Below are 26756 nucleotides of genomic sequence, written 5' to 3'. Positions count from 1 at the left end.
GCTCAGGCTTCTTCTGCAGTTCCTGCGAGGAATCAAGGGTGAGGATCTTTCAATCAGACTGGTGGCCATAAATGTCCCTTGTGTGCTTCCTCTCAGAGAAGACCAGTTGTCCCAAGGGCTGATCTACCATCCTGCTTCACAGTCACTGGTTTTAATGGCTTAGCTATAGAAACCCAGGTACTGAGGGATAGAGGTCTGTCTGGATCAGTGATCCCTACTATGGTGAAGACGAGGAAGTCGTCTTCCAGCAAGATATACCATCGTACATAGAAAGTTTACATTTCTTGGTGTGAGTCGATTGGCGCTCATCCTCAATCCTATTCTGTGACTCGGATCTTAACCTTTCTTCAACAAGGCGTTGATCAGAAGTTGGCCTTGAGTACCATCAAGGGCCAGGTGTCTGCCTTGGCAGTCTTCTTTCAGCGACCCCCTAGCCACGCATTCTTTATTTCGCACCTTCATTCAGGGGGTTCACCATGTGGCCCCACCTGTACAGTCTTTTTTGCCGCCATGGGATTAAAATTTAGTGCTTTTGTTTCTCCAGAAACCGCAATTTGAGAATATTCAGGAGATTCCCTTGTCTACGTTATTCCAGAATGTGACATTCTTGGTGGCTATTATCTCAGGCCGCAGGGTATCGGAATTGGTAGCATTATCCTGTCGCAGTCCCTATTTGGTGGTCCATAGGCATAAAGTGGTTATTCGTTTCCCGTTGTCTCGACTTCCATTTAAAGAGGACTTCCTTCTGTCCCAAGCCGGCTCGTCCCACGGAATTTGCTTTGCATAACTTGGATGTGGTTCGTGCGATTCGGGTGTATCTGGCAGCTACTGAGTCCTATTGGAGGTTAGACTCTCTTTTTGTTGTTACGGAGGAACTAAGAAAAGGGCTGGCCGCTTCTTCGGCTGCCATCTCCAGATGGATCAGACAGTGACTCAGGCCTGTTCCATTAAAGGTCAGGTTCCACCTATCCCTGTCACAGCACATTCTACTCGGGCGCTATGACCTTCTTTGCCCTTCCGTCCGGCATCAATATCGCAAGTTTGCAAGGCGGCCACTTGGTCGTTGGTGCATACCTTAAAAAAATTCTATAAGGTAGATACTTTGGCATCTGCGGATGCCTATTTTGGCCGCAAAGTTTTGCAGGCTGCTGTTTAAGAGGGGCTGTTCCCTCTTGAAAACTTTAAACTCTTATTTTTTCAGACGGGGCTTCTGTGACCTGGTTTATGGTACGCACCCCTCTATGGAGTTCTCATACTTCAAATACTGCTTGCTACTAAACAGATTACCTAAAACAGAGAGGGGAGGTTATACACCAAGCTGAGGAAGGCCCTTGGGCGTAGCCAGGTGTTTTTTTGTTCTGCCTAGTCCTAATCCTGGAGGAGGCAATATGACTCAGTAGTTATGATTCATAGAGTGCTGTGTCCGTCGATGAACTAAGAGAGATGGATTTTACATTAAGTACAAAAATCCAATTTTTCTTTTGTTCACTGACCGACACAGCTTCATGTCTTCTAGACCATTGGGCTTATGCTACTCTCTCTTCAGAATTAGGACTATGTGGAAACAATTTTGGGTACGCCCCTGAGGCAGTGCCAGAGAGTATACCATCACTTCCTGCTATAGGACTTCAGTTTTTATTTTGCCTAGTCCGGAGTAAGGACCTGGCTCTCTGCTGGGATCTGCGGTCCTAGCATTCTTTTCTTTTTTTTAAATGGAATTTTTATTTGGTCTTTATTATTTTTGTTCCTGTGTGAACTACAATCAACCTGTTACTGTATGAACTACAGTCAACAGCTGGACTGGGCGACACACTGGATATCCTAGATCCTTATGATATTCCCTATCTGGCCTGTGACCGTGACCCAACTATTAGCTCTGCGCTAGGTTGGCTGCAACATAGCCCCACTAGATGGGGGCTGGTCGGCGAGTGAAACACCTTGCGAGGTCGCATAGCCCTGGCCACGACAGCAGTCACGAACAGAGTCGCAGCATACCTCGGGGCGCAGCACCTCCATTCCAGGATTGTGCGGTGGACTGCTTGGAGTAGCACCCACCTGATTCAGTGGTGTGGAGAGTAGTGTCCCCCCTCCTTTTTTTTGGAATGGCTGGGGTGTTCACGGGCCCTCCCTGGGGATCTTAGGCCCCCTGCTGTTTTCTCCCTCCCCTCATGTTTCCCCCCCTCTCCCTAGTGGGGTTCCACTGCGTCAGTTGCCCTCACCTGCCCCCTTCCTCCCCCCCTTAGCCCCCTTTTTGGGGGCACGGTGTATTTTTTGGTAGGGGGGCTTTTCTGGTGTTGGGCCAGAGAGTGGTGGGTGGATGTCGCTGTCGGCCCCCCTTTTGGGAGTACCTGTACCTTGGCCTTTCTTCCCCGCCATTTTGCCATGGATACTGCATTCCTGACTTCAGCAGCCATGTTTTTGGTTTTCCATTGGGAATAGCGGCGGTCATTTTCTTATAGTCCCGAGTGCAAGGTTATGTGCTTTGGGGGCCTCTAGTGTCAATGTCGGTGCTTCCTCTTTCATCGCAGTGTGGCAGGCTGTTTGGCATTCTCCAGCTCTGGGGTGGTGAGTCTCTGGGGGTATACGATCCTTCCTTTGCGCTGATTCTTGTGGTACCCGGGGGGGGGGGGGGGGTTCTTTAAAAAAAAAATTTAACTTTTTCTTGTTGTGCACAGTGCGGCTCCGATTAACCATGGAGCCTCTGGAGCGTGTATCACCACCTGACCCACTCCTGGATGCTGCGGGACCCTCTGGTCTGTCTGCCCTAGCGGCCATGACGGCAGCCCTGCAGTCACTTGTATCCAAGGTAGAGAAGGCCCTGCATAGGAGGCCTAGTAGACAGCTTAAACTGTAAGTCACTACTATCCTTTCCTGTAATCGCCAGGCCACTCCAGCAGACGTCCTCTGACGAAACGCGTAGGGTGGAGTTACTACGTCATTGCGTCACTTCTGGTTGTCGGAGACAGGGCCGTGGAACGCGGAAGCTTCCCGGTTTCCTTTCGCACTGATCGTAGACAGCTTAAACTGTAAGTCACTACTATCCTTTCCTGTAATCGCCATTTATACTACACCAAGAGGTCCTCCTTCTCCCCCTTCTTATCTTTGAGATTCTTGAGGGAGGAATTTACCGGAGAGACCCCCAACTTTCTTGTCCCACGGGATACATCTATTACAGGTTGTATGAGAGGTGCGACATCTAGTGGATACACGGATGGTTGCAACCTAAGAAAAATTTCTTTTATATTTTTCACTGATTGATTTATTCGCTCATTATTTTGGTGGAAGTTTTTGTTTTTTGCACCAGACAAGAACCTATTATACTTTCCACTGGTGTTGCGACACCGAGGATACTATAACACAGATTCTTTATCTTTTTACTTTTTATTTTTGGTATCCGAAAAGATAATATTCACCACTTATATTTGTTATTTAAAATAAAATTCACTATTTATATTTGGTTATCCCTCAATTGGATTTATTTCGCACCAGCACTTTTATATGTTTATGCACATTTCTTGGTAGTTGATATTTGGTCACAATATCAATTTCACGCATCAGTGCACTTTTTAATATATATTTATTTATTTATATTGCACATTGAGCACTTTATCACCTATGAGGTAGCGCCGTACCAATCTTTTACACACATTTCACCCTAGTAAGAAGCGCCCCACACCTTCACCTGTATCCTCTGCCTCCTCAGATTCTGAGGTGGATTTTTCTTTTCAAATATAACGTTTATTGAATACAGCCGGATACAGGCAATACAAAAGACATACAGTAGGGGTATGGCAAAATCACATCAATGAATAACAGAAATAACAATGCAGCATATCCGCCCATAGCCATCTGGGGAAGACCAGATCGAAGAAGATCTTCCCAGTATGGGACGAGGTAGAATAACACACCCCTTAAGTGCCATAAAAAGGAACCCGTTCCAGCATGTAACTTTTTCTTGTTAACAGAGAGATGGTCAACAGCTGAGACCATAGAAGGGAAGAAACATAGAAGAATAAGATAGCAGCCGAGAGCAGGAAGACTGCAGATAGTGGAACAAAGGGGGGTATAGAAGAAGGGAGGAGGGGTGAGGGAGGAAGAGGAGAAGGGGGGTCCTGCACCCCCCATGCCACAGGTCACTCCGCCACTGGGCCCCAGATCGCTCCAGATATGGCCACTCGCCCAGGGATTATTCAGCCAATAGGCGTGGCCCCCTCTCTGGATGTGATAAAGAGATCCCAGAGCCTCCATTTGTCTGCATGTTTGTCCCCCTCATGTTGGGATGTCACAATCAGGTTCTCCATCCCGTTAACGTCCTCAATTCTCCGGAGCCACTGGGCAATCTGTGGGGGGGGGGGCTGTCTGTTTCAACAGGAGAGGTATACACGCCCTTGCTGCGTTCAACATGGGACAGAGCAGGCATTTTTTAAAGGTCCCGGGCGGAATGTCCAATGCCTGAAGCAAAAAGAAAGCCGGATCATCCAGGAGTGCCCATTCCTGAACATTGCCAGCATTCTCCGAACCTCCCCCCCAGAAGTGAGACAGCAGAGGGCAAGACCAGAAAATGTGTAAAAACGTACCCCTCTCACCTCGGCACCTCCAACGCCGGTCCGATGCCTCGGGAAGGAAACTATGGAGATGCGCAGGTGTGTAGTACCAGCGCGTCAGAAGCTTAAAGTTTGTTTCTCTATCGCTCATTGACAGACGTAGTCTTCTTGATTCTCAAGAGCTGGGTTATGTTGTCTCCGCAGGAGTAGGACTAGGCAGAATGACAAAATGTTCTGGCTCCACCCTAGGGGGCAGTCCCTGAGGGTATATCCTCCCTCTCTCTGCTACAGGGAATCAGTTTTTTTCTGTCTAGTCAGGAGTAAGGACCTAAGTTCCTTGCTGGGATCTTTTGGTCCTGGCAAGACTTTTTTTCTTTAAGAAAAAGACATTTTTTAGGTAGTTTTCTCCAGTGGTTTTTTCCTGTGAGATCTTCAAGCAAAAATGCCGGACTGGGCGACACTTGTGGTCACCCCAGCCGGCCTACGAGCGCGTGCAGACCAGGCATTGCGCTTGGTCGGCCGCGACATATTCAAGTAAGTATGCGGGGCCGGGCGACGGGCTGGATGTGAGATCCAGTGGTCACCCCGGTTTCTGCCTAAAAGCGCGTGCAGACCAGTGCGCTGAGTCGGCCGCGACGGAGTCCCAGTAAAGGGACTGACTTTGCGAGTTAAAAGCTCGCTTGGACGCCAGGACCAGAGAGTCGAGGCGTCCACAAACCCCCACCTCGGTGGAGAGGGTATTATGAAGAGAGGGTGCCTGTCGGTTCGGTATGGTGAGTAAACGTTCCCTTTTTTCCTCATTTATGAGGCAGTATATATTATGGGCCCCTCCATATATGGTCAGTATATATCTGACACTTACAAGTCCCCCTTGTAATACAGCATGTGTTTGTGGGAAGTGGACTCGGTTCAAGAGCTAACACTCTACCCAGCAGACTGTAACATTACAGCAAACATAGGAGGTATAATCCTACCTTATGTGCAGTGTATCTCTGTAGATCCATATGTCACCTCTCAGCAGAGTGCAGGTGGATGTGCTGGGAAGACGATATCGGCGGTCCGCCGCCATTTTGCCGTAGACCGTATGCATGTATGTCCTCAGGTCACGCCGGCCGCCATGTTTTTGGAGTCTTATGTCTCTTCTATGGGGGCGGCCATGTTTTGTGAGCCCAGCTTCCTCGTGGAGGGCTGGGAACGCCGGAAGGCGTACACAGGGGGCGGAGCCACGCCTTCTGCCCGGGAAAAAGCAAACAGCTCCTTCCAGTCTGTGTAAGACAGACGCTGGCTGCAGTTTGTTGGAAACTGCACTGCATCGGTTGGTGAGCCTTGGGGGTCCCTCTCTCTCTCTCTCTGGGATCGAGAAGCAGGTACTCTGAGGGGCGCTATTGCGCTAGGGGGAGACACACAAAAAAAAAAAAAAAAAAAAAAGTTTTTTGTTTATTGCTGGCAAAAGTGTCCTGTATTAACATGGACCCTGCCACTCATGTATCTCCTCCGGATCCCCTCGAGGGGTCTGCGGGATCCTCCAGCACCCCATTGACAGTTGAATCTTTGTCAGCCATTATGGAAACTTTTGTGTCCCGGGTGGAAGTGGCTTGTCAGGGACAGGGCGCAAGAAAGCGACCCCCGCCTAACCCCTTATTATCTGAGACCTCGGATTCAGACTCTGAGCCTATTTCTGCAGTTGCAGGTACTTCATCTGGTATTGGTGTCTCGGGTCCTGTCTCTTCAGACAGTGAGGAGGATGTTTCGGCATCCGCCATAGCCCGAGAGGAAGCGTTGGTAAACGCACTCATTGTATCTGTTCAAGAGACTTTAAGGTTACAGGGTATTCCATCAGAAATAGCTGAAACTGAGATCCCTTTTGGGACTAAAAAGCGCATCAAAGTGGCAAAGGTTTTTCCATTGCCCAAATGTTTTGGCAATCCAATCGATGAAGAATGGCGTCTGCCAAAACGCACTTTTAATATTTCCAAACGCATTGACAGGCGTTATCCGTTTGAGGAAACCCTTATTAAGAAATGGACAGAACCACCTGTGGTGGATTCACCAATTGCTAGATTGAATAAAGCCACGGTTATTCCTTTAGAAGACGCTCCGTCTTTTAAAGATCCAGTGGATCGCAAGATAGAAGCTATGTCTCGCACCATGTTTTCCTTGATTGGATCAGCTTTCAGGCCAATAATTGCTATTGGTTTGGTTTCGCAGGCTGTAACTGAATGGACTAAGTGGTTACGCCGGGACTTAGATGAAGTCCCTCAGGCGGTATCAGATTTGTTGGAACAAATGATACAGGGGTTACAGTTTGTATGTGATGCGGCGTTAGACGCCACTCCATTAATGGCGCGAGCATCAGTCTCAGCAGTGGTTCTCAGGCGTACACTGTGGCTAAAAGGTTGGATAGCCGACCAAGGTTCCAAAAAAGCATTGGCTAATATCCCCTTTTCAGGAGAACGTCTATTTGGAGCCAACTTAGATGAGATCATTAAGGATCTCACCGGTGGAAAAAGCACCTTTTTACCGCAAAATTTTAAAGGTAGAGGAACTCGTCAAAGACGAGGGCCTTCTTTTTCTGCTCACAAGAGGTTTTTTCGTCCAGCGGGTGAAAAAACTAAGTCCTCCAAGGTTCCTACAGGAGGCGTCAGGGGTCGTTGGTCGGGCAAGCAAAAGCCCGCCCCCTCCAGACCTGAAGATAAACCATCCAAAGCCTGAAGGTGCGCCCCCACCCATAACTGGGGTGGGGGGACGTCTTCGCCGGTTCCCGGATCCATGGCTTTCCAGAATCCCGGACAAATGGGTTTGCGAAGTCATAAAGTCAGGGTACAAGATCGAGTTTCGATCTCTCCCACCGGCGCGATTCTTCCCTTCCAATATCCGACTATCTCCGGATCGTCTAGAAGATCTGCGGAGAGCAGTCACAGATCTACTACAACAAGGAGTGGTAGTCCACGTTCCTTGGACAGAACGGTTTCAAGGGTTTTATTCAAACCTGTTTACAATACCCAGGAAAGAGGGCAAAGTGCGTCCAATTCTGGACTTAAGAGCACTCAATTCTTTCGTCAACATAAGAAGATTCAGAATGGAGTCCATTCGCACGGTAGCAGCCTTCCTGCATCCAGGGGATGTCTTAGCGTCCATAGACATCAAGGACGCCTATCTTCACATTCCCATTTTCGCAGGACATCAGCGTTTTCTACGCTTTTCCGTAGAGGAGAACCACTATCAGTTTGTGGCGTTACCTTTCGGTCTCGCCACGGCTCCGCGGGTCTTCACAAAAGTGTTGGCCCCTATGTTGGCACTTCTGCGCCAAAGAGGTATATCGATTCTAGGTTACCTAGACGACCTTCTGCTTCATGCAGAGTCTCCTCAGACCTTGCTACAAAACATAGAAATTACTATGATTTCTTTACAGGAATTCGGGTGGCTGGTGAACCAGCAAAAGTCTTTTCTGGTTCCCACCCAGAGGCTCGAATATCTGGGTCTAATTCTAGACACAGTCAGGACAAGAGTGTTTCTTCCGGTAGGGAAACTTCGAAAGATTCAATCAGCAGTCCAGTTGTTACTGTCCAACAGCTGGTCTTCCCTTCGGACTTGCATGAGGGTTCTGGGGTTGATGGTGGCTTCATTCGAAGCAGTCCCATTTGCCCAGTCCCATACCCGAATTCTTCAGCAAGAGATTCTCCTCAGATGGAATCGGAATCCGGAATCCCTGGACAATCAGATACGATTGAGCAAACAGACCAGAGAGTCTCTGGTTTGGTGGCTTCGGTCTCCAATGCTCAGCCAGGGAAAGTCATTTCTGCCAATATATTGGATGATAGTGACCACGGATGCCAGTCTATCCGGATGGGGAGGAATTCTCGGTCAATTATCTGCCCAGGGACTTTGGTCCCCGGAAGAATCCAGATTACCGATAAATGTATTGGAACTGAGAGCGATCAGACTTTGTCTGATTCACTGGACCGAGCAGCTCCAGGGCAGCCCGGTTCGGATCCAGTCGGACAATGCCACGGCCGTGGCTTATGTCAATCACCAGGGGGGCACCAAGAGTGTCCGAGCGGCCAAAGAAGTGGCTTGCATTCTTCGCTGGGCGGAACGATTTGTTCCAGCAATCTCTGCGGTGTTCATTCCGGGGGTGGAGAATTGGCAGGCAGATTATCTCAGCCGTCAGACCCTGGATCAGGGGGAATGGTCCCTCCATCCAGACGTTTTCCACCAGTTGTGCCTTCGGTGGGGCACCCCGGATGTGGATCTGTTGGCATCACGATTCAACAGGAAAGTTCAGAGATTCGTGGCTCGCTCCCGCGATCCTCTAGCAGAAACCGCAGACGCACTGATCGCCCCGTGGGGGCAATACCAGCTAATATATGCCTTCCCTCCTCTCGCGTTACTGCCAAGACTTCTTCGCAGGGTAGAGGAGGAAGGAATCCCAGTAATCCTGGTAGCTCCGGACTGGCCTCGTCGAGCTTGGTATGCCGACATGGTCAGACTGGTGGCGGACGTCCCGTGGAGACTTCCTCTCAGAGAGGATCTACTGTCTCAGGGACCGATCTTCCATCCTGCTTTACGATCGCTGGCTTTAACGGCCTGGCTATTGAGACCCAGGTGCTGAAGGACAAGGGATTGTCAGCTTCAGTTATTCCTACTCTAGTTGAAGCAAGGAAAGCGACTTCCAGAAAGATTTATCATCGCACATGGAAGTCCTACATTGCATGGTGTGAACCTTTGGGGTTCCGTCCTCGGTCTTATTCGATTAGTCGAATATTAGCTTTTCTGCAACAGGGGGTTGAGCAGAAACTGGCCTTGAGTACTATCAAGGGTCAGGTCTCAGCATTAGCCATCTTCTTTCAGAAGCCTTTGGCTACTCATTCCTTGGTGCGGAATTTCATCCAGGGGGTGCGACATCTGGCTCCGCCAGTGCACGCGCCGTTACCCCCCTGGGATCTTAATTTAGTGTTGTCGGTTCTTCAGAAACCTCCCTTTGAAGATATTAGGGAGATTCCTCTACCCACGTTGTCCCAGAAGGTGGCCTTCTTGGTGGCTATTACTTCTGCACGCAGGGTGTCAGAACTGGCCGCATTATCTTGTCGTTCACCATATCTGGTGGTTCATAGAGATAAGGTGGTTCTTCGTCCGAATCCATCCTTCCTACCAAAAGTAGTTTCAGAATTTCATCTGAATGAAGAAATTGTATTACCTTCCCTGTGTCCTAAGCCCAGTCATCCTCGGGAATTTGCTTTGCACTCCTTGGATGTGGTCCGGGCGATCAGGGTATACTTGAAAACGACAGACTCGTTTCGCAAGACGGATTCACTTTTTGTGATCCCAGATGGACCCAAAAAGGGGTTGCCTGCATCTGCCGCGACCATTTCCAGATGGATCAGACAGACGGTAGTGCAGGCTTATTCTATTAAGGGTCGGGAGCCCCCGTTCCCTGTTAAGGCGCACTCCACTCGGGCACTTAGTGCGTCATGGGCCTTTCGCCATCAGGCGTCAGTGGTCCAGGTGTGCAAGGCGGCTACCTGGTCGTCGGTGCATACCTTCTCTAAACATTATAAAGTTGATGTAATGGCATCGTCTGATGCCTCATTTGGCCGCAAGGTTTTGCAGGCCGCAATTTGAGGAGACCAGTGGTCTACCTCGAGGGTTTTTTCCGTTGGAAAATTTTTCTTTAGTCTCATTCTTTGTTTATAATGAGCCTTTAAAACTTCTAGTTTGGCACCGGTTGGGCCTACTAGATTGGATTTGATTTAGTCAATCCCACCCCTCATTTGTGGCACTGCTTCTGGATGTCCCAGCTCTTGAGAATCAAGAAGACTACGTCTGTCAATGAGCGATAGAGAAAAATGGATTTTTGTAAGAACTTACCGTAAAATCCTTTTCTCTTAAGCTCATTGACAGACGTAGTACCCGCCCCTCTATCATTGAGTTGGGTTGGGTTAATTTCTCTGTACTGCTTTAAACAGAACTGATTCCCTGTAGCAGAGAGAGGGAGGATATACCCTCAGGGACTGCCCCCTAGGGTGGAGCCAGAACATTTTGTCATTCTGCCTAGTCCTACTCCTGCGGAGACAACATAACCCAGCTCTTGAGAATCAAGAAGACTACGTCTGTCAATGAGCTTAAGAGAAAAGGATTTTACGGTAAGTTCTTACAAAAATCCATTTTTCCTGAGTCCTGGAGCAGATCGAGGAGCTCGGTCCCGGGCGGAATGTCCAATGCCTGAAGCAAAAAGAAAGCCGGATCATCCAGGAGTGCCCGTTCCTGAACATTGCCAGCATTCTCCGAACCTCCCCCCCAGAAGTGAGACAGCAGAGGGCAAGACCAGAAAATGTGTAAAAACGTACCCCTCTCACCTCGGCACCTCCAACGCCGGTCCGATGCCTCGGGAAGGAAACTATGGAGATGCGCAGGTGTGTAGTACCAGCGCGTCAGAAGCTTAAAGTTTGTTTCCTGAGTCCTGGAGCAGATCGAGGAGCTCAGGGAAAAGCGGGTCATGTTCTGTTTCTGCTTTGCATTAAACCGGCATCCAAGATCCGCCTTCTACATCTCAAATCAGGGCAAGATAACCTGGTCGGGCGTGGGCTGGAGGAGACCATACGACAGGGAGAGGGTACGGGAGAGCGTTCCTTCCTCCACGCATAGAGTCTCAAACTTAGTCAGGGGTCTGGAGTAAGAAGCAGGTGTCTGAATAGAGGCAAGGAAATGGTGTACTCTGATGGCGGACCAGAAAGGGAGCGCAAAATGAACCCCTGTCACCATCAGTTTGGGTATAGTGGGCCAACGGGTCCCCGTTATGAAGTGGGAGGCCTGGAACATCCCCCTGCCACCTAAAGCAAGGGGAACGACGGATTGCCCAGCACCGGGAGGAGGGGTGAGGGCACGGGGGCAAGGTGAGAGCTCCCTCTCAGGTGTCCGGTCACAGAAAGAGTTACCCCGATTAAGGGATGGCGGCGAAGTAGGGGTGAGGCTTGATGACTACACCAAGGCGCTCCCTATAGCGGGAAGTCACATTGTGCTTGTTCCAACTGAACCCAGAGTTTTGAGGCATGATGTCCAGTCCAGAACCCTACAGAGATGGGACGCCTGCTGGTACTTAAGAATGTCGGGTAGGGCTAAGCCTCCCATTCTTTTTGGCAACGTGAGGAGGTGCCTACGGAGCCTCGGTTTTTTGCGAGCCCATACAAATTAAATAAAAAGGGAGTGGACCTGTCGGAAAAACTGCGCAGGAATCTTCACAGGCAAAGCCTGGAGCAAATAAAGAAATTTGGGAAGAATGCACACTGAGGTGGATTTGACCGCTGCGGATGAGAGTCAGCCCACTTGGTCTGCGTCCACGCACTCTGAGTGCTCTAATAGGGAGGACGAATCCTCCTCCTCCGCAGCCGCACATGAAAAAGCATTGATGAAGGCAATAATTGTGTCAGTGCAGGAAACCCTAAAGTTGGAGGACTCGGCTAACTCTGAGTCGGCGACGTCGGTGCAGTTTGGCACCCACAAATCTTCCAAGGTGACAAAGGTGTTTCCCTTTCCTGCCTATTTTGACGAGATTGTAACTAGTCAGTGGGGTTCTCCGAAAGACATGGTTGGAATACCTAAGCCTTTCGCTAGGAGGTATCCTTTTGAGGAGTCTCTCCTGAAGAAACTTTTACGGTTCCACTGTCGGTGGACTCTCAGGTTTCCGGGTTAAATCAGGCCACACTCTTGCCGGTGGAGAACTCTCCATTCTTTAAGGATCCTGTGGATTAGAGAGCTGAGGCTCTGGTCTGGTACCCTTTCACTGTGGCAGGTTCAATGTTACGCTGGGTGTTTGGTATCCCAGACTTTAACAGAATGGGCAAAAATTTTACGCCAGGATCTGGAAGGCCTCCTGAGCTGGCGGGTCAGTTGATCCAGGGGTCACAGTACAATTGTGATGCATCTTTGGATGCGTCCCCCTTAACCGGCAGGGTATCTGTGACAACAGTGATTTTTCGCCGTATGATTTGGTTGAAGTACTGGCCAACCAGGCTTCTAAAAATGTATTGACTGATCTACCTTTTTATAGGTGACCGTTTGTTCGGTGCCTCTATGGAAGAGAACATCATGGGCCTTACAGTGAGGTAAGAGTACATTACTTCTGCAGGTTGCTAGGGGTAAGGAACCTCGTCGTAAACGTGGTCCTTTTTTCTCAGCTCACAAACAGCCCTTTCGTCCGTGGATCGCAGGAAAAGGGTTTGAGATCCACCGGTAACTTTGCGGGAGGCTCCAAGAGAGCCTGGAATGGTAAGTCTAAGGTGGGCACCACCGGTTCCGCAGACAAGCCTTCCCCAGCCTGAAGGGGCACCCTCACCCCTATCTAGGGTGGGGGGACGTCTTTGCCTTTTTCCGAACCGTGGACCTTGCTCATTCAGTACAAATGGGTCCACGATTTGGTTCTGTTACAAGATTACATAGTTACATAGTAGTTGAGGTTGAATAAAGACAATAGTCCATCCAGTTCCACCTGTGTAGGTGTGTGTGGCCGTAATCATCTCTCATACCCCTGAATGTTCTGATCAAGAGTCTTTTGAAAACAACCATACTTCCCGCAGAAACCACCTCTTGTGGTAGAGAATTCCACAATCCTGTAGCCCTAACAGTAAAGAACCCCCTGAGTTGCCTGAGGTTAAAACGTTTCTCCTCTAATCGCTTTGTATGCCCTTGAGTCCTCATGCAATCCTTTCGACTGAATAGCTTTTTTTCTAAGCTGAGATCATTGAGGTATTTATAAATTGCTATCATGTCCCCTCTCAGGCGTCACTTCTCCAGGGAGAATAAATCAAGCGATTGCAGATGCTCCTCATAATTAAGGTCCTCCAATCCCCTAATTAGTTTAGTTGCCCTTCTCTGGTCTCTCTCCAGCTCCAACACATCCCTCCTGAGGACTGGCGACCAGAACTGGACAGAATACTCCAGATGCGGGCGGACCAGAGTTTTATAAAGTGGTAGGATTATAGTTTTATCTCTGGAATACATCCCTTTCTTTATGCATGCTAATATTCTGCCGGCTTTGGCAGCTGCCGCTTGACATTGCATGCTATTGCTTAGTCTATCCTCTACCAAGACTCCCAGATCTTTCTCCATTTTTGATTCCCCCAAAGTCCCCCCCCCCCTAAAGTGTATTGTGTTTTTATGTTTTTAGTCCCAAAGTGCAAAACCTTACACTTCTTCACATTAAACCTCATTTGCCTTGTCGTTGCCTACTCTGTTATTTTGTCCAGGTCATTCTGTAGGATATCTGCTTCACGCCGTGCAGTTATTGCCCTGCCCAATTTTGTGTCATCTGCAAAAACTGATACTGATTCCGTCCTCAATGCTGTTTATGAATAAATTGAACAGAGTTGGTCCCAGGACTGAGCCTTGGAGGACCCCACTTACCACCTCAGACCAGTCTGAGTATGCGCTATTTATTACCACCCTTTGGACACGCCCTTTTAGCCAATTCCGTATCCAAGAGCAAACCTTGCGGTCAATGCCTGCAGACCTTATTTTATAAATTAAGCGCTTGTGGGGAACTGTATCAAACGCTTTAGCGAAATCCAGGTACACCACATCCACTGGTCTCCCCCTATCTTAGCTCACAGCTCACCTCCTCATAGAATTTTAAGAGATTGGTTTGACAAGAACGCCCATTTTTAAACCCGTGCTGATTACTGCTGATGATGTTGTTGTCTTTAGCAAACTCTACGATATAGTCCCTTATCCCCTCCAGAAGTTTACATACTATTGATGTCAGACTGACAGGCCTATAATTTCCCAGGACATGCCTCTGCCCTTTTTTGAATATCGATATCACGTTAGCTTTCCTCCAATCCCCTGGTACATTTCCTGTCATAATACTGTCAGCAAAGATCAGGAACAGTGGTCTAGATATAGTCTTACTAAGTTCCTTGAGTATTTTCGGATGTACACCATCCTGGTGATTTATTTGCATTAATTTTATCCAGCCTTTTCCTGATTTGACCCTCTGTTAGCCATAGCGGCAAGTCCTGTGAATTACTGCCATGGTCAGTGTACCCCTCCTTTTCCTGTGTAAAGACTGACGAGAAAAAAGCTTTCATCACGGTTGCTTTTTCAGTGTCCTCTGTAACCATCCTCCCATTATCATTAATTATGTGTGCAGTATGCTCTGCCCTAGTTTTTTTACTGTTGATATATTTAAAGAATTTCTTTGGGTTCTTTTTGCTATCCTCCGCTATTTGTCTCTCAGCTGATTTAAGCCATTTTGATTTCGTATTTACTTTCTTATTTGCCTCCTTGTATTGCTCGAAAGCTGATACTGTGCCCTCTGATTTATGTTTCTTGAAGGCCATTTTTTTTCCCCAAATAAGTTTTTTAACCTTACGGTTTAGCCAGCCAGGTTTGGCTTTGTCTCTTCTAAATTTATTTCCCGTAGGAATGCACTGCGAGATGCATTTGTTTAATATGTTCCTAAAGCATTCCCATTTTTCCTCTGTGCTCAGTGTTCCTAGGGTTTGGTCCCAGTTTACCCTTTCCATCATTGAGCACAATTTGGGAAAGTTTGCCCTTCTGAAGTTTAGGGTTCTTATGTTCCCCACTTGCCTTGTTATATTATTATTTATGCTAAATGAGATCATCCTGTGATCGCTAGAGCCCAGGTTGTCCTGGACTCCTACCTCCGAGATTAGGTCTGGGTCATTAGTGATCAATAGATCCAGCACTGCATTTTCTCTAGTAGGAGAATCCACCAACTGAGACATGTGGTTGTCCTGTAAGGTTTCCATGAATAGACTGGCCTTCTGTGATTGTGTAGTCCCCTCTTCCCAGTCAATGTCGGGATAATTGAAGTCCCCCAATAAGATGACTGATCCCAGTTTTGCCACTTTACCCAACAGTGATATAAATTCCAGCTCTACCTTCTCCCTTTGGTTGGGTGACCTATAGCAAACCCCCACAATTACTTTTCGCTTTACTTCTTCCCTATGGAGTTCTACCCACACGGATTCTAACTCCATACTCATCTCCTCCATAATATCACTCCTCTCTATCACCCTTACATTATTCTTGACATAGAGACATACCCCTCCCCCTCTTTTTACTACCCTGTCCTTCCGGTACACCGAATGCTTTTGGATATTGGCCAGCCAGTCATGTGAGGGGTCGAACCAAGTTTCCGTTATTCCCATAAGGTCTATGTCCTCCTCGTGTACTAACATTTGGCTTTGTTGTCCTGTCAGTCACCTTACCTGGTGAGGGACAAAGTGGTGTTGCGACCCTGTCAGACATTCCTTCCCAAGGTTGTCTCGGGGTTTCATTTGAATGAAGATATTGTGTTACCATCCTTATGTCCTAAGCCAACACATACTAAAGAAATTGCTTTACATTCCTTGAATGTGGTCAGGGCGATTTCGGTGTGACTGTGCCAATTTGTTGCCCTTTTGGTGGCTATCACCTCTGCACGCAGGGTTTCTAAACCAGCGGCGCTATCTTGCCACTCTCCTTTTCTGGTAATGCACAGGGATAAGATCGTGTTACGGCCTAATCCGTTGTTTCTTCCTATGGTGGTTTCAGACTTCCATCTGAACGAAGACATAGTGCTTCCGTCACTCTGTCCAAAACCTTCACATCCTAAGGAAATTGCCTTGCATTGCTTGGACCGTGGTTTGGGCAATACGGGTGTATCTGGAGAGTCTACTTAGTCCTTTTGTGTTTGTTAATACGGATGGACCCCGTAAGGGTAAGGCAGTCTCTGCGGCGACCATCTCTCGATGGATCAGACAGACTGTGGTAAAGGGGTAAAGGTTCCTCCTTTCCCTGTCACGGTTCACTCTACGCGGGTGTTGAGTGCCTCTTGGGCTTTCCGCCATCAGGCTCCAGTGATGCAGGTTTGCAAGGCGGCCACTTGGCCGTCTGTACATACATTCACCAAGTTTTACAGAGTGGATGTGTTAGCATCCTCGGATGCATCCTTTGGCTGCAAGGTTTTGCAGGCCACCATTTCAGGTGCAGTCTACTTTTCCTGCTCCTTTATTATTTTTGCTACAATTGAGCCCAAGTTGTTGCTTGTTGGGCTCCATGTTATATAGCTGGCTATGTTAGTCATGGGAATTGCATTCTTTTAAGTTTGTCCTTTCCCCACCCCTCAGTTGTTACTGCTTTTGGACGTCCCATGCATCTATGATTTAAAGCAGCAGCTACGTCCGTCGGTGGATGAAAGAGAAAATGGGATTTTTTACTTACCATAAAATCCATTTCTCTGAGTCCACCGACGGACGTAGCTTCCATCCCTCTTTTCTCTGAAGAGTTGGGTTTTGGTTATTATTCACTGCTTGCAACTAAACTGAAGATGCAATGATGAGGCCAGGGGTAATAACCCAGGGACCCCCCCCCCGCCATGTCAGAGCCTTTGGCTCTACTTGGTCACTCCTAGTGGGAGGGGCTTATTACTCATCCGTCTATGATTTAAAGCAGCAGTTACATCCGTCGGTGGATTTTACGGTAAGTAAAAATCCCCTTTTTAAACATATTAGCTGCTTTAAATATATTGAGACAAGCACATCAGGTTTGTGGATATATAGCATTTTCCTTTATTTTCCTGTGTTGTGAAAGCAGCAGTCAAAATCCCATCACTTCAAATATCCTTCTGTCTTAGTTGAGCTGTCTTCCAAATATGAGTACAATCTAGCCTTTGTATTCAAAATGCTTTATTTTTCTTAAATTCAAAGTATTAGTTGCATGGAAATCTAAAATTAATAGCTGTTGGCACTGAAACTATATAACTAAGCATGCAAAGTAAACAGGCTAACGTTACTTTATAAGCTTATGTGCAAAAGGGCATTATTGTATAATAAACTCCAGACCAGTAGCAAAATACACAGCTGTGAATTGTCCCACATGCCAAAGGATTTGTAATTTTCTTTAATCTTTGGATTTCTGTACTCCTATCAGACAGCATAGCCAGGTCCCTCACAGTCTCAACACAAAGCTTAGTAAACACACCTGCAGGCTGCATACTTGAAAAATGTAATGCAGCAATACAAACTCCTATTTGTTTTCAACCTGTTGTGTTGTTGAACAAAGATTTGTTTGTTTATAGAATGTAGCTTATTTACTAAAGTATTTAAGAATGTTTACACAATAAGTTGTGTCAATCGTGTGCAAAGAAAATTTGTTTACTTGCATTTGATTTGATAATTGCAGTAAATATTCACACAACCTTTTGTGTGACCAGTCAAATCCTTTAGTAAGTGAGCCACATTTCTTATATAAACACCTCTGCCGTCAAAAGGCAATAAACTAAAGCCTGGTACACACAGTGAGTTTTCTTTTTCATTCAACCCAGCGGGCAGAACGAAAAAAAAAAGGCGCTTGCGGGGAGCTCGCTGTATTAAAGAGGTTGTTAACCCATACAATTTTTTTTTTTTTTTTTGTAACCTGAAAGAGAATCACATAATGAGCTAGTATGCTAGTACGCATACTAGCTCATTATGAAATAATACGCATACTAGCTCATTATGAAATGCCCCAGAACGAGCCCCCGCCTTGCCGCACACTTACCTGTATGACGGGCGACATGTCCAGTCGCCCGTCTTCCGCGATCGCGGCATCCGGCCATCTGATTGGCTGGAGCCGCGGTGACGTCACTCCACGGCACGGGGCTCTGAAGAAACGGCACCAGCGGCCGTTCCTTCAGAGTGCATGCGCCAGTGACGTCACTGGCTGCATGTAAGGTAAATATCTCCTAAACGGTACATGTTTAGGAGATATTTACAGTACCTATAGGCAAGCCTTATCATCTTTATGATATTAAGAATAATGGGGCATATAGAACTATAACAGGATTTAAATAAAGGGGGTGGGAATAGCATCAATATGCAGGTGGAAGATTTCATATTAGAAACCAATTTAATCAGGGATGCAGAATCAAGTAGAGAGAAGTGGTAGAGAGAAGAACCAGTAAAACTAGATGGGTCAGGAAGTGATGTGGATGAAACGTGGTGTGATAAGAATGTGATGCCTTATTTTGTAAATTTTTGAGGAGAAAAAAAAATCTAGGAATGTGTTACAGAGCTGTGTTAAAGCTGGTAATGTGGGGAGACTGTGAAGTTTTAACATTCTGTTAATGGTGCAGAAGAGCTGCCTAGAGTTGCTAAGGTTTTTTTTTTCAATAGCATGGGAGTAATAGTTTGATCTAGCAGTCTAAATTTTACCTTATAGACACACAAATGGTCTTTACAAACCTGATAATGGACAGTCGGGCCAGACCGGATCCATTTGTGTTCCAGTCTCCACAAGACTTACATTGAACATAAGTGAGAATTATACCACGGAGCCATACGGGAGAAAAGGGACGGTTGGCATTTTTAATGGGGCAAAGGTGTCAAGGGAAGATGAAAGCACCTGCTTAAGGGCATCTATTTTTTCAACAAGGGTGTCCGAAGAGGAGATGCAGGATAGGAAAGGTAGCAGAAGTAACAGATTTTGCAAATTTGGGCTGATCAATAGAAGCCCAGTTGCAATAATTTACAGATCGAGACGTTGAGGTGTTAGAAATTGCTAATTTTGGTTTTAAAGAAATAGCTAGATTGTCAGACAGTCCTAAGTCAAGGGAGACAAAATAGCCGTTAGCAATAATAAGGTGCAGGGTCTGTACTTTAAAATGTGTGGGGGTGCAGACAAATTGAGTTAGGTCAAAAGATTCCAGTAGAGCCAAGCAATCTTGGACAGCCTTCCCAAAAGAGTTGAAGCTGTTATAGCTGCAAAGGGTGGGCCAACTCAATATTGAAACCTAGAGACTAGGACTGGGATGACATTAACGTTCATGTGCATGTAAAGGCAGGGGTCCTCATACTTTTGACAATATAGGGTATCTTGGACAATCTATGGACTGTTTTTGGGTTCTTCGGTCACGTGATTATGAATTCACTTTGCATGTTTGCACATTTAAAATTTTATTTTTTTATTTTATTTATATTCATTTGATCAGATGTATGGTTGCACTTTATTGGCTATACTAATAAAATGTTAAAGTTGATGGTTTTTATGATCACAGAATTGTGTATATGCAGTTTATTTCCATGGTTGCCCTTTAAATAGATGTCACTATATGGAAATACCCTTTTCACTACATTTGGATGGCTACAATATGTGTAATTTTTTATTGTTTTTTTAATGTTCACACAAATATTGATTCGTGTTTTTTCTTTTTTTCTGCTCGTCCCTCATGGGTACTGCTAAGGCTGGCCATACACATTTCGAACCTCAGCTGGTTCCTGCTGATTCGAACTGTTAATGGGCAGGCTGAATGTACCAAGTTGATTTATTGATCAATTAACTTGGGTACAACCAGCCTGTTGTATTTGCTTGTGATTTTTATCGCAAACGGCTGCTACAGCCGCTAGCAGTAATCACTGTCTTCTCCCGGCAGGGATGTGTTCCCCTGCCCCAATGCCAGGAGAAGAAAATTGTTAATTCCCCTGTCAGCACTGCCTAGGTTGATGGGGGAATTGTGTGAATTTCTTTACTGCAACCACAGGTTGCACCATTCAGGGTTCGTACGGTCATGAAAATCTTGGAAAAGTCATGGGATTTTGACATGACACTTTCCAGGACTGGAAAAGTCCTGGAAAATGGGAAAACTTACTAAGTTTTGGAAAAGTCATGGAATTGTGTTGTGCAACTATTTATTTTTGTCTCGGGGCCCCCTGTATTCTGTGGGAGCGGGGACAGTAAGTGGGACTATTTTCTGTGTTTCGGGTTTAGGCGGATTAATCTGCCGCAGCGCACAGCTGAAGCCTGATCACTGGTCTCTTCAATATGAATAGACTGTGACAGGCTCGGAACTCTGCGGCGGATTGATCCGCTGAAACTAAGAAATCGTGGCTATACTGTCCCGCTCTCAGGGACATACCAGCGAGGGGGGGGGGGCGTGCACTGGGGGGTGTCAGGCCGGTGTCCGCGGGGCCGCCCGCATCTCCGCACTGGGGGGGGTGACAGGCCGGTGTCCATAGGGCCGCCCGCATCTGTGTGAAGAAGGAATGTCAGTGAGGAGTCTATTGTGGAATGTCAGTGAGGAATGTCAGGAATGTCAGTGAGGAATGTCAGGAATGTCAGTGAGGAATGTCAGGAATGTCAGTGAGGAATGTCAGGAATGTCAGTGAGGAATGTCAGTGAGGAGTCTATTGTGGAATGTCAGTGAGGAGTCTATTGTGGAATGTCAGTGAGGAATGTCAGTGAGGAGTCTATTGTGGAATGTCAGTGAGGAGTCTATTGTGGAATGTCAGTGAGGAATGTCAGTGAGGAGTCTAGTGAGAAATGTCAGTGAGGAATGTCAGTGAGGAATGTCAGTGAGGATTCTATTGTGGAATGTCAGTGAGGATTCTATTGTGGAATGTCAGTGAGGAGTCTATTGTGGAATGTCAGTGAGGAGTCTATTGTGGAATGTCAGTGAGGAGTCTATTGTGGAATGTCAGTGAGGAGTCTATTGTGGAATGTCAGTGAGGAGTCTATTGTGGAATGTCAGTGAGGAGTCTATTGTGGAATGTCAGTGAGGAGTCTATTGTGGAATGTCAGTGAGGAGTCTCGTGTGCTGGATAGGAGGGGGATGGGATGGGACAGCTGCATAGAGAGGAATTGAACTTTCATATTCCTCATGTCACTGAATGTTGTTTCTCCTCCTCTCAGAAGCTGCACTAGGAATATGGAAAGTTAAATTCCTCTTTATGCAGCTGCCCCATCCCCCTCCTATACAACTTCCTTTGCTGGCCCCCCTAAGTGCTCTTTTAGCCCCCTCCGTGCTCTTAGTCTGGCTCCCCCAGTGATCTCCCCCCCCCCCTGGCTCCCCCTCAGTGATTTCCTGTCCCCCCCCCCAGACAGTGCTCTCCAGTTCCCCCTTCTCCCCCTGTGCTCTACATCCCCCCTGGTTTTCCCTGCCTGCCCCCCCCCCCAGTTCTCTCCGCTCCCCTGCGCCTTCCAACCCCCCTGCAAGCCTCTAACCACCTCATGTATTATGTCCGCAGCCTCTAACCATCTCCTGTACCATGTCCACAGCCTATAACTACCTCCTGTACCATGTCCGCAGCCTTTGACCACCTCCTGTACCATGTCCACAGCCTCTAACCATCTCTTCTATCATGTCCATAATCTCTGACCATCTCTTGTCTTTTATCATGTCTGCAGTCTCTGAGGGGGTCTGGAGAGGAGTCAAAAGTGGGAGTGCTGTCGGGATGGGGATCACAGGAGAAGTCAGACATGTGTGGACTGGGGAGAGGAGACTACAGGATAAAACCAGAGCATGGTGCACCTAAGAGGGGGTCAGTGACAGTGCTGCCCGGCCAGTCTGAGGGGGGGGGTCACTGATTTAAGGGGGCACTGTTATAAAGGTTCCTCCTTGTATCAGGACCCCCCCCCCCTCCCTTCCTTAGTGCATTCACTCTGTGGAAAGTGGTCTTTGGTCACCAGAGTCCCCCCCTACATCAGAGTTCTCAGCTTTTTCACCCGTGCGCTCGAAGTGACACCCGCTCCCAGCTGCGGCAGTGGTGCTTCCACTTCATCCACTGTAAAACAAGGGACCATTTTTAGTCACGCTGTATGCAGAAACGAAACCCTAACTGCAGAGGTATTGTACACTACAAAGATTGTCATTTATTTTAGTAAAAATATGCTGGGTGTGACATGGATTTTCTTCTTATTTAACCACTTTACAACCGGAGGATTTTGCTGTCTTCCGTCCAGGCCACTTTTTGCGATTCGGCGCTGTGCGACTTCAACTGACAATTGCGCGGTCGTGCGACGCCGTACCCAAACGAAATTTACGTCCTTTTTTTCCCACAAACAGAGCTTTCTTTTGGTGGTATTTGATCACCTGTGCGATTTTTACTTTTTGCGCTATAAACAAAAAAAGAGCGTTTATTTTGAAAAAATAACAATATTTTTCACATTTTTTTATATGAAATTCCCCCCAAAAAAGATGTAAAAACCAATTTTTTTAAAAGTTTTTGGCCAATTTGTTTTATGCTACATATGTTTGGTAAAAAAAATCGCAATAAGCGTATTTTGATTGGTTTGCGCAAAAGTTATTGCGTTTACTAACAAAGGGAAAGATTTCTGTCATTTTTGGTGTTTTTTTTTTAACGCGTAATGGCGGCGATCTGCGATTTTTTTTGCGGGACTGCGACATTGCGGCGGACAGACCGGACCCCTGACTGACATTTTTGACACTTTTGGGGGTACCAGTGACATTACTGCAGTAATCAGTGCTGTATATATGCACTGTTACTGTAAAAATGACACTGGCAGGGAAGGGGTTAATTTTATTGGAGAGGGAGGGGTTAATGTATGCCTGGTGCTTACTGACGTGTAGGGGGGGAGGTGACTATGTGATTCATGGACAGATCGGATGTCCAGCTATGCTGAACAGTCCGATCTGTCACTCCCTGTCACTATGGAGATCCGCCCGCTGTGTTTACACACAGCGGGCGGATCTCCAGACTCGATCCCCGACGATCGGGTAAGAGCAGCGGCGATCGCCGCTGCTCCTCCCCTGGCCCGACTCCCGCTGTGAATGAAAACAGCGGGAGCGAGCCTCCGGCGGCGCGCAAGCGCCGCCCAGAAGGGGAGGAGTCCAGTCACGTTAATACTACGTGACTGGACGGGAACAAGCCACTCTGCCGCAGTAGTATTACTGTGAGCGGTACTAGAGTGGTTAACATGTATACATAGACATTTCATGAAACTTTAGGTCATGAATATTTACGTGAAGTCATGGAAAAGTCATGGAATTTTATTGGTTAAAATGTGTATGAACCCTGACCATTTATTGCCAGTCTTAGTGAATATCTCACGTGTCTGGCTCTCTCAGTGAACAATAAAGAAAAAGAAAGAATTATTGTAGTTACTGTTAAATGCGCAGTATCTATACCTCTTGTTTTGTTTGACTTGTTGACTTTTGAGAGTTCCTTGCTCCTTGTGTGGTTTGCAACTAATGATGCTCAAACCAGTGGTTGGCTTTAAGCTACAAGATGACATAGTCCTCTAGATGGATTTTGAGTGCATTTTGCATCATCCTGAAGATAGAAGCATGAACCCTAGTGACTCTTGTGATGGACGTGGCGTCACACCACTGCCACCTTAACCAGATTGGGACAAATGACTGGTTAACCATAGACTACGCTGTCACTGATACACGACAATGCTTCTCCCAGCTTCAACCTCCACAAAGGTTTTCCAGCTCATGTAACCACAATCTAAGTGCTAAAAGCTTGTTGCTAAAAGACTGCAGTCTTAAGGCCCGTACACACACGCAGATCGTCATCATACAAACGTCGGCGGACGAAAGATCTGCCGATTGTATGCGTGTTAGTATGGTGCCTCCGACAGATGTCTGCACACAATCTGCGGACAAGAGTCTTTCTTGCAAACATGAAAATTTTTGTCTGCAGACACCAGAACGGACGATTGTTCGCCTGTCCGTACAGAAATCAGCCGACAGACCGCAGATTTGCAAGACTGGGCATGCTCAGAAAATAAAAAACACAGGGAAAGTTAACCATTACATGACATCACTTCTGCAGTCAGCTGAAGTCTGCGGACAAAATTCTTGTGCTGTCCTTGTGCTGTCTTTGCACTTTTCAACAGACACCGACATCCCGGGGAGAAAAAACGAACATTTGTATGACGACGATCTGCGTGTGTGTACGGGGCTTTACAAACAAGATATAGAGTACACCTCCACCCCATACAGACAAGTGGAGGCCTGTAAAAAAAAAAAAAATGCTGTATAGGGTGTATCAGGATATGGAGAAGCATAATGGCTATATAATCGTCTTTTAGTGTTTGTATTTATATTTTTTCACTTTTGTTGGAAGTTTTTTTATTTTGACAGGGAGTATTGATGGTGGCAGCAAGTGCACCTGCATATGCTTGGTGGAAAGAATTGTGTAATTTTAATTTGGCTTTAGGTTTAGTGTACATATCGCTCTGTGACTTGGGTATGTAAAATGTTGTGCTGATGCCTGGATGAGGAAGATGTGTCAGTTGAAAATATTTGTGGGAGAACTGGGTATGAATGAAAGTAAAAAGACAACAAAAATAAAATTCATGAAAGTAGTGGCTTGACGTTTATTTGAATTCTAGAAAAAATTAAGTTCTTGGACTTGAACATTTTAGAGTAGTACATTTTTAACTATGGCGTCACGTTGAAAGCTACCCAACTACAGAACCAGAATGCTGCATTTCCTATCTGGCAATAATGTATGATTTTTTTTTTTTTTTTAATAAAATAATTTTCTGAGCGATTGGAACTGGTGGGACAGTTTTAAAGCTAGTGAGGTGCAAGTTTGAATTCACTTTAAGGGAAAAACAGGTAAACCAAAGTGTAGAATTGGGGGGTTTGGCATTTGTTGCTATTAGATTCGTGGTTAGAAAGGATCATATGCAGAATTAACAGCTAGGATTGAATACATTTTTGTGATGCTTTGGTAAATGGTAAATTTCACTCTGCAGGGAGCAAAAAAATTACGGTGATTGCCCAGTTTGTTGATAAATGGAAATTGGTACAGTTTTTGAATTTGATATAAAATTGATATCTTCATTATTATTCTACAACTCTGGTGACTTACCAATTAATTTGCCCCTGAAATCTGAAATATATAGGGAAAATTGAACGAAGTATGAGGATCAGAATAGGAGAACACATAAGACATGTTTAGGAAATGTAAAAATTTTAATCTGCGAAGGTCCTAAAAGTGTGTAAAATATTTATCATTTGGATAAAAGCCCCAGGAGAGGTAATTTCAATCAGATGGTTCTTGGAAAATAAAAAAAAAATTCTTGAATCTACGATTGCTTGACCCTGCAACCAACAAGGTTAGGTCAGGAGTTAAAGTTAAGGATGTTTCTTTTAAATGATAGATAAATATATAATGTAAGATGTGAATCGTTCAGTATATGTATACAATGTTCTGCTAGATACAATTAATGAATAGTGTGGAGAATAGATGTGTTAAAGCCAATCAATAAGGTTAAGGTAGATGTGTACAACATCCAGAGCAAGTGTGTAAATATGAAAATTCCAAGCATGTGCAGTATCATCCTAACAACGTAAGTAAAACTTAGTGATGGTATGTGAATGTTCGGCTCATCCACACCATGTAGAGTGTGGCAGCATAGTACAGTAGCCTGGGCACTCCTGAGGATAACATGATTCATATGGAGTACATAAGGCTCTGCATGTGAGTATGAGGAGAAAACTTGGACCCAGTGCTCTGTGTCCAGATGAGTACAGCAAAACCTCATCTATAAATGAATTGTGTGAATACTATAGATGACGCAAGATGTGATGAGGGCTACTGTTTTATAGATAAAATACTGATGTTCTTGATGATAGTCATATGTATGGCAAGTACGAATGGACCAACCAGCCCTCGTTTGGATTTTTTTTTCAAAATATTTTATTTTAAAGTACACCAGTGCTTAATAAATGTTTAAACTTCATTAAAAAAAAAAAAAAAAGCACGTTTGTGGAGGGAAATGCAAAACAACATGGTGTGACTCCATGTTGGAAGGCTGTTTAGTTATGTGTTGGATTTGTTGCATTCAATATATAAAATCTGAAGAAGAGACTTTTGTTTTGAATTTCAGAGCACATGCATTATGTTGTGTGTCGCAGTTGATGGTAATCGCTTATTGTGGCACACATTGGAGGAAATTGTACAGGAGATTGCTATACATATGATGCGAGCAGAAGTCCAGAAAAAAATGTGGCAATCAGTGTTGATAAATTGGATGGGTACCTATTATTTTGATGCACTGTGTCATGTTATTAAACAAAACCTCTGAATAGAGAAAGAGATCCTTATTTAACCGATGGCAAGATACGTGATACATATATATTAAACCTATATGAAATTATGAGGGGAGCACATATTCTTGTTGAAGTTAGAAGTGCAATATGACATCAAGATGGTGCCCAGTAAGAGTTGCTGTTTGAATGTGGGGGTACCCTGAATTTGTGTGCTGTTTTAAAGACAGGCCCTCATTTTTTTGGTGATGGTATTTTCAAATCTTTTTCATATAGAATGATTCTGAGGTGTTCTAATACCTTATAGAGAAAGGATACAGTCCGTAATGGGAAAACCAAAGATCCCAGGGTCTAGCCTAGTGTTTAACCTCCTAGAGCAGTGGTTCTCAACTCTGGTCCTCGGGATCCACTAACAGGCCAGATTTTAGGTA

The 26756-nt window shown here is 45.9% G+C and overlaps 1 protein-coding gene across 2 annotated transcripts in view; it reads left to right on the top strand.

Annotated features, from left to right (window-relative positions):
- Positions 1-26756, top strand: part of ABCC1 (ATP binding cassette subfamily C member 1 (ABCC1 blood group)) — an 891484-nt gene that overhangs the window by 730273 nt on the left and 134455 nt on the right. The window lies entirely within an intron of this gene.

This window comes from Pelophylax lessonae (genome assembly GCF_965119305.1).
Source record: "Pelophylax lessonae genome assembly, chromosome: 6".
NCBI classification, from domain to species: Eukaryota; Metazoa; Chordata; class Amphibia; order Anura; family Ranidae; genus Pelophylax; species Pelophylax lessonae.
Note: the sequence above shows the minus strand (reverse complement) of the source record. Positions and strands in the feature narration are given on the sequence as shown.